Source organism: Rhinoderma darwinii, chromosome 4, assembly GCF_050947455.1.
Source record: "Rhinoderma darwinii isolate aRhiDar2 chromosome 4, aRhiDar2.hap1, whole genome shotgun sequence".
NCBI lineage: Eukaryota > Metazoa > Chordata > Amphibia > Anura > Rhinodermatidae > Rhinoderma > Rhinoderma darwinii.
The window spans coordinates 321,685,028-321,699,121 of NC_134690.1; positions in this window are offsets into that span (position 1 = coordinate 321,685,028).

Consider the following 14,094-nt stretch of genomic DNA (forward strand, 5'->3'; position numbering starts at 1 on the left):
TTCGAGCAGCCACCATCATTATGACACTCCGTTTGGATGTTTGTAAACAGAGAAGCACGTGGTGCTTTTCTGTTTACATTCATTCTTTTACTGCTGTTGCGCGAATAACGCTTGTCCCACGGAAGTGCTTCCGTGGGGCATGCGTGATTTGCACGCACCCATTGACTTCAATGGGTGCGTGATGCGCGAAAAACGCCGAAATATAGAACATGTCGTGAGTTTTACGCAGTGGACTTACGCTGCGCAAAACTTACGGACAGTCTGCACTGCCCCATAGACTTGTTTAGGTCCGTGCGAACCGCGTGAATACCACGCGGGCTGCACTGACGAAAATCACGTTCGTCTGAATCCGCCCTTACTTGTGTTCTAGTAATAAAATGTGCAATATGGATTTGTATAGTTTTATATGCGCGCGGGCGTGGTTTGGTTATTGGAAGCCCTGGCACATTCTTTGCACAGGGGCCCTCTGCAGTCTGTGTCCGCCTCCATCTTGCTATATGTAAATTCCCTGTATAATGTCTGTATACCTGAATTGTTTGCATTCCACATATTTGTGATTTGTATATTATATTAATTGCAATGAACCCAGAGGATTTGTTATTTTCATACTCAAGAAAATACAGTGCAAATAATTGTAGTACAGTTTAATATTTGTGTTCCAAAAAAAACCTCAGTTTGTGTCCCTATTTTTTTTACAACGTCCCACACAAAGTATGTTCATGCATTATTGTATTGCTGTTTGGCTATCAGTACTTCAGTTCTTCTCATTTTACAGACAAGATAATAACTCTCTCTTTGTCCTCATGCTCTATAATATCTTCAGGGGTGTTATTGGAAATTTATAAGGTGCCATAGCAAAATGACATTAGCTAGTGATAGAAAACTCAAACAGCAGCATAAGTAGCAATAATTAAAGGTGTGGATGAATGCTTTATATATCAGAGAAAGCACATAGCAGTGCTAGATAGCAGAAAGTCACCTTATTGTTATTCCGAACAAAAAGGTACAATGTTTTTGCACCTTAGTGGGCCCCCTCAAACTCTGGGCCCCATATCAGCTGCTATGGCTGCAACGACTATCGTTACACCCATTCAAACCCTAACCTCATTTTAAGTACAGTTAAAAATTAAAAGTCTATTCTTGGATTGCATTCATGTGCTAGAGATAGTGGAACCTCTGTGTCAGTATAGGATTGGATAAACTGAAATATAAACTCTAACAAATTCCCCTGTTTACATCAGGAAGGCCCTCATGTAGGATTTTGCTGTGATGCATTTGTAGACCATGGTTCCCTGTTGTGTTTCATATAAGTGACTGCTGATAGCAAGGCAAGCATATGCTGAGCGTAAACAGGAGTAGGGTAAAAAAAAAAATACTAGAAAGGAAAGTCACTGTCAAGTTTAAAGCAAGGTCAAGGTCACTAAGTCTACTATAAAGCAGAAGAAAGGATGGAGCAGGTAAGAGCTGCTACGCTTTGCAATGCCTATACCCTAGATGCAAGCAAAGTATAGACCATATTACTTCATACAAGCACCACTATACGTTCTTTTGTATATAGTTATATAATGTAATTAACAAAGTATAGACCATATTACTTCATACAAGCACCACTATACGTTCTTTTATATATAGTTATATAATGTAATTAACATAAAAATAAATTCAAAGAAAATAAATTAAAGAGGCCACACACATCCCCCTGTAGATAGCGCCACACAGCCCCTCTCTTGTAGATAGTGCCACAAACAGCCCCCCTTGTAGATAGTGCCACACACAGCCCGCCTCCCTCCACCCTTGTAGATAGTGCCACACAGCCCCCCTTGTAGATAGTGCCACACACAGCCGGCTTCCCCCCTTGTAATAGCAGCACACTCCCCCTCCTTGTAGATAGTGCCACACACAGCCCGCTGCCCCTTTGTAAATAGCGCCACACCCCCCTTGTAAATAGTGCCACATTCCCCCCCTTTTAAATAGCGCCACACTCCCACCCCTTGTACTTAGTGCCACACTGTGAACAGACCGATGAGCGGTAGCCTACCGCTACCACTCTCCGCTCTGCCTGGTGTGACTTACCAGAGGAGCCGAGGAGGTCATGCTGCGCAGGCAGCGGCAGAGTTTCTTCTGACTAGGGTCGGTGACTGTCAGGGCCAGGCTTAGGTTGGATGGCGCCCTGTGTGGGACTCTCTATTGCCGCCCCCTACACAAACCAAAAATTAACCACATATATGGACACGCTGGAACATATATACTGTACATACATAAAGACAGATATTTAGACATACAGGCAAATATACATACACACATTCTGGAATATATACATACAGGTAAATATATAGACGTACAGACACACACACACACACACACACACACACACACACACACACACACACACCGGCAGATAAATACACAGACCGGAACATATGCAAATACATAAAAGGCACAAATATACAAGCACAAAGACACATTCACAAACAGACCCATATATACCCACACAGGCACATATGTACACAGCACAGATAATGTTGTAGATGTTACCTGCAGTCCTATGTAACACCACAGATAACACAGTGATAACTCTCTGAGTACAGATAATGTAGTAGATGTTACCTGCAGTCCTATGTAACACCACAGATAACACATTGTAGCAGAGCTGAGATTGTAATTTAGCACAATGTGTTATCTGTGGTGTTACATAGGACTGCAGGCAACAGCTGCTACATTATCTGTACTCAGAGTTATCACTGTGTTATCTGTGGTGTTACATAGGACTGCAGGTAACATCTACTACATTATCTGTACTCAGAGAGTTATCACTGTGTTATCTGTGGTGTTACATAGGACTGCAGGTAACACTACTATCGCGGCGTTTGGCGTGCGCTAAAGGCAGTTGACAGCTCCGTGTGTCCTGTTCATATGGATGCGCGGCTGCGTTCTTTTCGCGCAGCCGCCATCTTTATGACACTCCGTTTGGATGTTTGTAAACAGAAAAGCACGTGGTGCTTTTCTGTTTACATTCATTCTTTTACTGTTATTGCGCGAATAACGCTTGTCCCACGGAAATGCTTCCGTGGGGCAATGCGTGATTTTCACACACCAATTGACTTAAAAAAAACGCTGACACATAGAACATGTCGCGAGTTTTACGCAGCGGACTAATGCTGCGCAAAACTAACGGACTGTCTGCACTGCCTCATAGAATTCTCTAGGTCCACGCGAGTGGCGTGAAAACCACGCGGCCGGCACGGACGCAAAACACGTTCGTCTGAATCAGCCCTGACAGTATACGTTACACTACATAGGTGTTGTAATGTATTACAGCAGCTATCAGTGCTGCAGGTCTTCAAGTAAGAAGAGTAAAAAGTAAAAAAAAAAAAAGATAATAAAAATGTTTTCTAAAAGTGTAAAAATAAGCTATAAGTTCCAAAAACAAAAAATGATTTTTTTTCCTATAAGTCTTTTGTTATAGGAAACAAATGAAAACGTTTTGGTATCAGCGCGTTCGCAACAACCCAAATTATAAAAATATAATATTATTTTTCCCGTACGGTGAACACTTTAAAAAAAAGTAATTTAAAAAAACTGCCAGAATCACTATTTTTTTGGTCACCACCCCTCCCAAAATATAGAATAAAAAGTGATCAAAAAGTCGCATGTACCCCAAAATAGCACCAATGAAAATTACAACCCGTTCCGCAAAAAGTCCTTACACAGCTTTTTTGACTGAACAATAAAAAAGTTATGGCTCTCAGTATATGGTGACAGAAATTTTTTTTTTTATAGAAAAGTAATTTTATTGCGCAAACACCACAAAACATAAAAAAAAAAATATACATATGGTATCGCCGAAATCGTATCGACCCGCAAAATAATCAAAATGTCATTTAGAGCGCACGGTGAACACTGTAAAAATAAAAAAGGACAAAAATCATTGTCAGAATTTATGTCTTTTTGTCACCTTGCTTGCCAAAAAAATCTAATAAAAAGTGATCAAAAAGTCGCATGTATCCCAAAATGGTACCAATGAAAACTACAGATTGTTCCGCAAAAAGTTCTGGTTCTCAGAATATAGCGATAGAAATTGTGCAGAGCGTTCCAAAAGCAGATAAGATTGGGCACCATTTATCAGTGCGACACTGGCCACATATCTATGAATTATTATTTATTTACCCCATTATTATACCCTTTTATTATGCCCTGATGTACTCTGCCCAGCTTACATACGCCCCCACATTATAAACTGAAATACCAGCAGAACCCCAAACAGAACTATTACCAAGCAAAATCTGCGCTCCAAAAGCCAAATGGCACTCCCTTTCCTCTGAGCCCTACAGTGTGCCCAAACACCAGCTTAAGTCCACATATATGAAATTTTATACCCAGGAGAACCCACTCAACATTGTATGAGATATTTGTCTTCAGTGGCACAAACTCGGCACAACATATTGTGCATTAAATTGGCATATCAGTGGAAAATTTTAATTTTCACTTTGCACCAGCCGCTGCACATTAACCCCTTCGCGCACCACGACTTAATAGCATGTTGTGGTGTGGGGGGTTATATATGAAGCTGGCTCATGTGCTGAGCCCGCTCCATATGCTGCAGGTGTCAGCTGTGTATTACAGCTGACACCCGGGACTAACAGACAGGAACAGCTACCGCGCTGTTACAGAAGCCTTTAAAATTGACATTATACTGCAATACATTAGTGCTGCAGTGTATTGTACCAGCAATCTAATGATCGCTGGTTCAAGTCCCCTAGGGGGACTAATAAAATGTGTAAAAAAAAAAGTAAATAAAGTTATTATTAGTGGACAAAAATATATATTTAAAGTCCCAAAAAAAAAACCTTTTCTATTTTTCCTCTAAAGTCATGTAAAAAATGAAAAAAATAAACAAAATTGGAATCGCTGCATCCATAAAAGTCCGAACTATTAAAATATACCATTATTTAATTCGCACGGTGAACGCCGTAAAAAATAAAGAATTTAAAACGCCCAAATCGCTGTTTTTTGGTCACCTTCACATTTTATTATTTTTTTAAAAAAAAGCAATCAAGAAGTTGTATTGTAAAGGATCTGCCAGACACAACTTCTGTGTCGACGCCCATAGTTGATCAGTCTGCACCTGCTTCTATGTCTGTGAGACTGACTCCATCTTCCACCACCCAGGATGGCAGGCTTAGGAGTGGGAGAGCCTATCACAGCCTGGCCAGACGGAGCTAGCTCCCGCCCTCTGTCTATTTATACCTGCCTTTCCTGTTCCTCCTTTGCTTGTGATTCTTCTCTGCTGGTTTCCTGGCCCTGCTGCAGCTTCTTGAACTACTGATCCTCTGCTTGTTATTGACCTGTCTGTCTCCCTACCCCGACATTACATAATCACAAGCCCATATACCTAGTCTACCCTGGTCCCTGACACTACTATGGACCCCCTTGAGACCCTGGCTCAGCAAATGCAGGGCCTCTCCCTACAGGTCCAGGCCCTGGCTCAGAGGGACATCCAGCCTGATGCTGCCCTGGTAGTGCCCCTCACCTCACCTCTTGAACCCCACCTCAAGTTGCCCGACCAGTTCTCAGGGGACAGGAAGACCTTTTTCTTAGAGTTGTAGGCTCTATTTTCGCTTAAAGCCCCACTCCTCTGGTTCTGAGAGCCAGTGGGTGGGTATAATTATGACCCGGCTCCAGGACGGTCCCCAAGAATGGGCCTTCTCCTTGGCTCCTGACGCCCCTGAACTGTCCTCCATTGATCTTTTCTTTTCTGCTCTCGGGCTCATTTATGACGAGACTGACAAGACTGCCTTTGCCGAGAGTCAGCTGGTGACCTTACATCAGGGTAAGAGACCTGTTGAGGAGTATTGTTCTGACTTTAGGAAGTGGTGCGTAGCTTCTCCGTGAAATGATCCTGCCTTAAGGTGGCAGTTTAGATTCGGTCTGTCGAACGCCCTGAAAGACCTGCTAGTTAGCTATCCCTCTTCTGACTCCCTAGATCAGGTTATGGCTTTAGCGGTACGACTTGACCAACGTCTCAGGGAACGACGACTTGAACGTGTTTGTGTTTTCTCCTCTGACTCCCCCATGATGCCTCCCGAGGTTCCGCTGCTTCATTCTTCCACAGATGACTTGGAGGTACCTATGCAACTCGGGGCCTCCGTGTCCCCCCAACAACGGAGAGAGTTCCGCAGGAAGAATGGTCTCTGCTTCTACTGTGGGGATGACAAGCATCAAGTGAACAACTGTCCTAGGCATAAGAATAAGCAGCCGGAAGAACTTCAGCGCCTAAGTGACCATCGGGGAGGTCACTTGGGCGCACAGGTATTTCCCGTAAATATGAAACGTAATAAAATCTTGCTTCCCTTTCAGGTATCTTTTGGTGGTAGGTCTGCTACCAGCAGTACCTTCATGGATTCAGGGTCTTCTGCTAATATTATGTCTGTGGAATTTGCTATGTCTCTAGCTATGCCATTAATTGATTTGCCTAAACCTGTCCCGGTAGTGGGTATCGACTCCACTCCTCTTGCTAATGGTTATTTTACACTGCATACCCCTGTTTTTGAACTCCTTGTTGGCTCCATGCATTTGGAGCAGTGCTCTGTACTGGTGATGCAGGGATTATCGTCCGATTTTGGTTTTAGGCCTTCCCTGGTTGCAGTTGCATAATCCCACGTTTGACTGGAATACTGGGGATCTTACCAAATGGGGTAATGAATGCATGACGTCATGTTTTTCTGTTAATTCTATTTCTCTCCCTGAGGAGGTGAACACTCTACCTGAGTTTGTTCAGGACTTCGCTGATGTTTCTCTAAAGAGGGCTCCGAAGTATTACCACCTCATAGAGAATACGATTGTGCAATTGATTTGGTACCAGGAGCTAAGCTCCCTAAGGGTAGGATATTTAATCTCTCTTGTCCTGAACGTGAAGCCATGAGAGTGTATATCCAGGAATGCCTGGCCAAGGGTTACATTCGCCCCTCTACTTCTCCGGTAGGTGCTGACTTCTTCTTTGTAGGGAAGAAGGATGGTGGTCTTAGGCCATATATTGACTACCGAAACTTGAATAACGTCACTGTAAGGAACCAGTATCCCCTTCCTTTGATTCCTGATCTCTTCAATCAGGTTCAGGGGGCCCAATGGTTCTCTAAGTTTGATCTACGGGGGGCTTATAATCTTATCCGCATCAAAGAGGGGGATGAGTGGAAGACTGCGTTTAACACGTCCGAAGGTCATTTCGAATACCTCGTCATGCCCTTTGGGTTGTGTAATACTCCCGCGATCTTCCAGAATTTCATAAATGAGATTTTAAGAGATTACCTGGGGGTATTTCTTGTAGTGTACCTTGATGACATACTTGTGTTTTCCAAGGACTGGTCCTCCCACATTGAGCATGTCAGGAAGGTGCTCCAGGCCCTTTGGGAAAATAAACTGTTTGCTAAGACCGAAAAATGTGTGTTTGGGGTGCAGGAGATACCGTTTTTGGGTCAAATCCTCACTCCTCATGTATTCCGCATGGACCCCGCCAAGGTCCAGGCTGTGGTGAAATGGGTACAACCTGCCTCCCTGAGGGCATTACAGTGCTTCCTGGGGTTCGCTAATTATTACAGGAGATTTATTGCTAACTTCTCGGTCATCGCTAAGCCTCTTACGGATCTCACTCTCAAAGGTGCTGATCTCCTCCACTGGCCTCCTGAGGCTGTCCAGGCTTTTGAGGCCCTTAAGAAGTGCTTAGCTTCATGGCCAGCCCTCCTTCGGAGGAAGATCCTGCTTGTGTTTTGCCTCCAGGTATAATCATTTCCTCTATTGATTCTGATTTATTCTCTGAAATTACGGCTGATCAAGGTTCAGCTCCCGGGAACCTTCCTGAGAACAAGCTGTTTGTTCCCCTGCAATTCCGGCTAAGGGTACTTAGGGAAAATCATGATTCTGCACTATCTGGCCATCCAGGCATCCTGGGTACCAAGCACTTCATTGCCAGAAACTATTGGTGGCCTGGGTTGCTCAAAGACGTTAAGGCCTACGTCGCCGCTTGTGAAGTTTGTGCTAGGTCCAAGACTCCCAGGTCCCGACCAGCGGGCTTACTATGTTCTTTGCCCATTCCCCAGAGACCTTGGACCCATATCTCCATGGATTTCATCACCGATTTGCCTCCATCTCAAGGCAAGTCGGTGGTGTGGGTTGTAGTAGACCGCTTCAGTAAGATGTGCCACTTTGTGCCCCTCAAGAAACTACCCAATGCTAAGACGTTAGCTACCTTGTTTGTCAAACACATCCTGCGTCTCCATGGGGTCCCTGTCAATATTGTTTCTGACAGAGGGGTACAATTTGTTTCTTTGTTTTGGAGAGCCTTCTGTAAAAAGTTGGAGATTGATCTGTCCTTCTCCTCTGCCTTCCATCCTGAAACTAATGGCCAAACTGAGAGGACTAATCAGTCTCTAGAACAATATTTAAGGTGTTTTATCTCTGACTGTCAATATGATTGGGTCTCATTCATTCCCCTCGCCAAATTTTCCCTAAATAACCGGGTCAGTAACTCGTCAGGGGTCTCCCCCTTTTTCTGTAATTTTGGGTTTAATCCACGGTTCTCCTCCGTTTCACCTGGTAGCTCCAACAATCCCGAGGTAGATATCGTTCATCGGGAACTGTGCACAGTCTTGGCCCAGGTTCAGAAGAACCTAGAGGCGTCCCAGAGCATACAAAAGACTCAGGCAGATAGAAGACGTTCTGCTAACCCCTTGTTTGTGGTCGGGGATCTGGTGTGGCTATCGTCAAAAAATTTGCGCCTTAAAGTCCCGTCCAAGAAGTTTGCTCCTTGGTTTATAGGGCCATACAAGGTCATTGAAGTCCTTAACCCTGTCTCCTTCCGACTGGAGTTGCCCCCGTCTTTTTGAGTACACGACGTGTTTCATGCCTCCCTCCTTAAACGCTGCTCCCCGTCCTTGGCTCCCTCGAGGAAACCTCAGGTCCCTGTTCTCACGCCTGAGGGGGTAGAATTCGAGGTGGCCAAGATTGTGGACAGCAGGATGGTCCAAGGCTCCCTCCAGTACCTGGTCCATTGGAGGGGATACAGGCCTGAGCAGAGGACTTGGGTACCTGCCCGGGATGTTTACGCTGGGGTATTGCTCAGGAGGTTCCACCTTCATTTCCCCAATAAACCAGGTCCACCTAAAAAAGGGTCCGGTGGCCCCTCATAAAAGGGGGGGTACTGTAAAGGATCTGCCAGACACAATTTCTGTGTCGACGCCCATAGTTAATCAGTCTGCACCTGCTTCTATATCTGTGAGACTGACTCCATCTTCCACCACTCAGGATGGCAGGCTTAGGAGTGGGAGAGCCTATCACAGCCTGGCCAGACTGAGCTTGCTCCCGCCCTCTGTCTATTTATACCTGCCTTTCCTGTTCCTCCTTGCTTGTGATTCTTCTCTGTTGGTTTCCTGGCCCTGCTGCAGCTTCTTGAACTACTGATCCTCTGCTTGTGATTGACCTTGGCTTTACTGACCACTCTTCTGCTCTGCGTTTTTGTACATCGCTCATCTCCTGGTTTGACTCGGCTCGTTCACTTCGCTTGTTGCTCACGGTGTCCCCGTGGGCAGCTTCCCCATTTCCCTGGCTTCTTTGTACCCTTGTCTGTTTGTCTGTCATTCACCTATTGAGTGTAGGGACCGTCGCCCAGTTGTACCCCGTCGCCTAGGGCGGGTCGTTGCAAGTAGGCAGGGACTGAGTCGTGGGTAGATTAGGGCTCACCTGTCTGTCTCCCTACCCCGACATTACATGTATGTACCAAAAAATTGTACCAATAAAAACTACAGCTCATCCTGCAAAAAATAAGCCCTCACACCACTCAATCGACCAAAAAATAAAAAAGTTATAACTCTGGATGGATGTGGTGAAACAAAACGTTTTGTTTTTTTAACAAATAGTTTTTACTTTGTAAAAGTAGTAAACTATAAAAAAAAAACTGTATAAATTTTGTATCACCATAATCGTATTAAGTCTCAGAATTAATTTGAGTTGTCGTTTTTACCACACGGTGAAAGCCGTAAAAACGAACCCCAAAAACCAATGGAGGAATCCCAGCTTTTTCCAACTTCAGCCTGCAAAGAACTTTATTTTCAGTTTCCCAGTACATAAAATGCTACTTTAAATGGTGTCACTAGAAATTACAACTCCTCCCACGAGAAATAAGCCCTCACACCACTCACGCTGACCACGAACTCCTCCCATCGTGTCGACGCCCTTCTCTCCAGAGATGTCTGCACATGCGGCCGTCCTGTTTCGCAGTGACCACTAGGGTGCGCTCGCGAGCTCAGTCCATCCGTACGGAGCCAGAGCGCACACATGGTTCCTTGAGTGTTTTCCAGGTCCAGTGTTCCCGTTCCTTCTACCTGTATCCTGTTTCCCGTGCTACAATGTTCCTGTGCTATACTGAGTTGGAGTCGTGTTGTGTCGTCTACTACACCCGCTGTGTTTCTCCGCACCTGTTGTCTGCCTGCTGCCAGAGTTACATCCGAGCTACTGTCTGGCTTGTTAAAGGTATCTTTATCTGAACTAAAGATATTGACTTTGTACCATGTTTGGCCAGCTGCTATATGGCTACGGGGGTACGGCCCAGTGGGTCCACATAACCCACAGATCGTGACAGCGGGAAGAGAAAACTAAAATGAAAAAGCAAAAAATGGATCAGTCCTGAAAGGGTTGATTAATTTCTAATGAAAAGCCATTTATGACCTCGTGGGGTATTGCCGTACTTGGGAGAAATTGCTTTACAAATATTGGGGCGCTTTTTCTCCATTATCCTTTGTGAAAATAAAAAAAGTGCAACATTTTTGTGAAAAAAAAATTTATATTAATTTTCACGGCCTAATTCTAATAAATTCTGCAAAAGATAGGTAAAAGCATTCTAGAGTTATTACCACATAAAATGACACATGTCAGATTTGAAAACATGGGGTTGGTCCTGAAGGCCAAAATGTTCTCGGTCCTGAAAGGGTTAAAGGTATACAAATAGTATGAGCAAGCCTTTTCTGAAATTGGAAGACCTCCTTAGAGATGCTGATAACATAAGGCCTTTTTGGTTAGAGCCCCTGCAGTCACCTATTAACTATGAGGGCACCATTACATATCATGACATTGCATCCATTGACTTTTTTTTTTGTGATGTTGCAACTTCTCATTTAAAGAGGCTCCGTCACCACATTATAAGTGCCCTATCTCCTATATAAGGAGATGGGCGCTGTTTGTGTATGTGGCTGCACATAGTGATATAACTATATCGCTAGTGCAGTGTAAATGAATGGAGAGGAGTGCATGATGCCGATTGGTCAGCGTCATGCACTCCTCTGTACAACGCCCACTTGGTCGAAAGTAAAAATACGCACACTTGGGAATTAAGAAAGCTCATTAGCATAAACCAAAATCGCTCCTAACGTTGTGAAAATAGATTGTTTTTTTAAATAAAAAGCATTACTGTCACCTACATTACAGCGCCCATCTCCTTATATAGGAGATAGGGCACTTATAATGTGGTGACAGAGCCTCTTTAAGTTGTACAAGAACTTTTATTGGATTTTCATCAAAAGAGGAGTAGCACAATTCGCTTCAAAGAAACCCCATTCAGCAGGGAATGCAATTGTCAAACAGAATGCCCTTAACCCTTACATGACGAAGGGTCATTGATGCCCATGTCTCCAGGTCAAATTTTCAATATAATAATATAATATCCTTGCAACCGCTTTGAATATCACAACTATTTTTACTTTGTTTTTTACAACACTTATGAGGCTTTTATTTTCCAGAGTAGTTTAATTAATTCCGTGTGTTTCACTTTTATTATGAGCAGACAAATCACAAAAAATTTAAAATTAAGCCACTTTTTTGTAATTTTTTTAAATATGTTTGTCTATAATATATATATATATATATATATATATATATATATATATATATATATATATACCGTATAGCTCTGTAACAATTAGTCTTCTTCTCTCTCTCTCTCTCTCTCTCTGTCACCCTGGATAGCTGTGAGGGGAGAGTGAAGAGGGCTATATACACACAACAGTGAAAAAAATGGCAGTCAACAATGGATCAATGTGTCTCAAAATTTTAATCCATTTCCCGGCCGTCTGACCATTTTTAACCGCCATTTTCCATCCGTATTTCGACGTTTAAAAAAATGGATGAATTTGAATAATTTGGGGTTTTTTGTTCCAACCCCCTGAACACACCACAGTGCCCATTTAGATAGTGATGCAATACAAATGTAAATAGTGCCACATTGCCCACATAGATAGTGCCAACTGTAAATAGTGCCACAGTGCCCACATAGTGCCACAGTTCTCCCTGTAGATAGAGCCCACTTAGTGACACACATAGTGCCCATGTAGATAGCGCCACAGTGTCCCCTGTAGGTAGTAGATTACAGTATTTATTCCATCAAAACGACAGAACCCTTGCTCAACGGGGACAAATGGAAACCATTTGCACTGGATCAAATGATTTCAATGGTGATGCAAATGGAAACCTATGTTTTCCATTTGTATCAGTCAGGGCTCCATTCCGACGCGGCTCTGATGCAGATGTAAAAAAGCCTTACTGGTTATTCAGACCTGAGGGTTTATCTACCAGGAGCAAATCAGCTGAGGATTTAGGGAAAAGCTTACCTATTGTAGTGCTAATTAGGTCACAAACTTTTGACCAGAAAGTGGAAACAATCCGGCAAGACCACCAAATACGTAAGTGCGAACCTATCTCTTGGCAACACTGGAAACAAATCATGGAAAAAGAAAGGTATATCTAATGGATACGGGAAGTAACTAAGTCAGTACGGTGAAGAACTTTTATGGAAGTTTTAGCAAAGCTAACTTGATGACAATTCTATACGGTTGTGCAGCAGTGCTGACACTGAGGGAGGGATAGGGTCACCCTAAATCTTAGTCCCAGCGAAGCATAAACTGCAATTTAGTGTCGGGTGGAGGAGCATCAAACAAAGAATATAAGGTAACAATGAAATAGTCCCAGGTAGGAATGTATAATTACGGCATATGAGTTCGAACTTGGAACAATTAAGAATAGGAGACAGTTAAGTTCGGTCTAATCCACCAGTGAAAAAGGGCCCAGGGGCAAACTAGACTGGAAAGAAGGATTATTAAATATAGAGGTGAGGGGTCACCCTGTAATTTAAATCTAAAGCTAACACTCCGCCATAGGATGAGCAAGTGGTGGCTAATAGATGAGAGCGATTTCAAACTAGGTGGCAGGGGCAAATTATTCCACATAAAAACTGCTAGAGAGTGAAATGGTAATAGACCATTTTCTAGTCGAACCCAGAGGGGAGCCTGAACTGGGGAGCTAACTATCGTTAATCGAGCAATTTGAGTGACTTTGTAGTGTCGAGGCGATTTTAGTTCTATATAAACTGTTTAATTTGGAATTGAACCATGTCATTTTTTAGAAATGAAATGTGAAGGCAACGGAAGAGAAATAGTATGCACGGCAACGTGACCATTTTTATTGCATGTATGCAACCTATTCATGATAGAAGCGAAGAATCACATTCTAATAGAACCTTTGCCAATTTATGTAACAAAGGGGGATAATTATGCCGATATAAGGAGTCCAAAGTAGTAGTCAATTTCACACCTAGGTAGGGAATAGCCTGGGCGTGAAGCTAACAATAGAAATTAAGTCTAATCAAATTTGCCTCACAGATGGGTATTTGGCAATGCAAGAATTCAGAGTTATTGTAATTCATTTTCAGTCCAGAGAACTCGTTGATTGACGCTCGCTTTCTCTTTTCACAAGGAGCAATATTTGGGTATGTACAGGGACGAGCGATTGTTGCTACGATCGCTCGTCCCCATAAATTTTACACAGGGCAATATTCAGGAACAATCGTTCATATGAATGCTTGTTTGCTCGATAATTGTTCTGTGTAAAAGGGCCTTAAGTCAAGGTAAACAATAAATCATCTGCAAAGAGACTGAGCTTATATTCCTTAGGGCCTAAGGATAAACCTGAGATATTGAGATGAGATCTTACATAATTAGCCAATGGCTCCATTGCAATGGCAAATATTTCTACAAAGAGGGGGCATCCCTGGCTCGT